The sequence below is a fragment of the Numida meleagris genome, chromosome 16, assembly GCF_002078875.1.
Source record: "Numida meleagris isolate 19003 breed g44 Domestic line chromosome 16, NumMel1.0, whole genome shotgun sequence".
NCBI lineage: Eukaryota > Metazoa > Chordata > Aves > Galliformes > Numididae > Numida > Numida meleagris.
This window is the reverse complement of record NC_034424.1, coordinates 7937025-7938438: the sequence shown is the minus strand read 5'-3', so window position 1 is coordinate 7938438 and position 1414 is coordinate 7937025. Positions and strand designations below refer to the sequence as shown.

General features: G+C 52.1%; 1 protein-coding gene across 1 annotated transcript in view; it reads right to left on the bottom strand.

Moving 5' to 3' along the window:
* Positions 1-1414, bottom strand: part of NACC2 (NACC family member 2) — a 48320-nt gene that overhangs the window by 35605 nt on the left and 11301 nt on the right. The gene's annotated exons all lie outside the window — the stretch shown is intronic.

Sequence of the window (1414 nt, the reverse complement as noted above, 5' to 3'; positions counted from 1 at the left end):
AAAAAAAAAAATCACCGAGGGAGGTGGAAATGGTCAGACTCGAACCACGCCGTGCCGGTGGCACAGAGCTGCTATGCAGGATGCCGCTGCGATGCGGAACCTGCCATGAAGAAAAGGACGGAACGCACCGCGGCTGCTCCGGGTCACGGGGGGCAGCGGGACCCCCCGAGCTCTGCGACCTGGGGCCGCGCTCCCGAGCCCGACCCCAGCTCCAGCCCCAGCCCCCAGCCCGCAGCGCTGCCCCCAGCCCCGCAGAGGACACCCCGCGGGGTTCGCTCGGGTACGGAGCTGCGGGAAGGGCACCGCGTCCCCGTTCGTGTCCCCGCGTCCCCGTTCCTCTGCACCATTCCCCCGCCATAAGAAACCGGTGGAGCGTCACACACAAAAGCAGAGTTACCCGGTGCAGCACCTGGGGAGGTGGGCGAATTTTCATTCCAAATGTTACTCTCCAGCCTAAAAAGCCTTGTTTCGCTTTCTCGTGTCTCTAAGCCCCGAATATTAAGAGCGGTGAACCTATTTGCATGATGAAAGCGAACAGCGTTAGCCCCGTGTCTTCTAAATAAATTTCAAAGGAATAACAAAAGCCCCTTTAAAGTATGAGCCTCTTTCTGTCTGCTTTGCATACAGGATTGTGTCAGAACTTCGTTGAATCTGGAAGTTTCTCAGCTCTCACGCATTCATCATTTTGAGGCTGCCTTAAAATCTGCAGAAAAATGTCCCCATATTTTAAAAACCAACATCGGATGCTCAGAGCTGCTCAAGGCTGAGGAATTTCATTAGCACTCGACACGTTAAAAAACAGTGTCAGGTCAGGACAAACACATTTCCTCTGCTGCAAAAGATAAAATCTCTCTCTCTCTCTTTTTTTTTTTTTTTTTTTGAAATGATGTACGAGAAATATGTCCCAAACTGCATTTGGACATAAAGCAATCATGCTCCTATGAAGATGTGACATCCCCTGCTCCTCATCCTGTGTCTTGCTGAGCACTGTCACCGTGCTGCTGTCAGCCCTCCCGCACCTCCTTCACGCTCCATCCTGTTCCACCACGTACCACCACGTTCCATCCTGTTCCACTGTGTTCCATCCTGTTCCAGCATGTGCCAGCATGTGCCAGCAAGTTCCATCCTGTTCCAGCATGTTCCATCGTGTTCCATCCTGTTCCAGCATGTGCCAGCACGTTCCATCGTGTTCCATCGTGTTCCATCATGTTCCATCGTGTTCCATCATGTTCCATCATGTTCTAGCACGTTCCATCGTGTTCCATCGTGTTCCATCATGTTCCATTCTGTTCCAGCATGTTCCATTGTGTTCCATCCTGTTCCAGCATGTGCCAGCATGTTCCATCATGTTCCAGCATGTGCCAGTGTGTTCCATCCTGTTCCATCCTGTTCCATCATGTTCCATCCTGTTCCA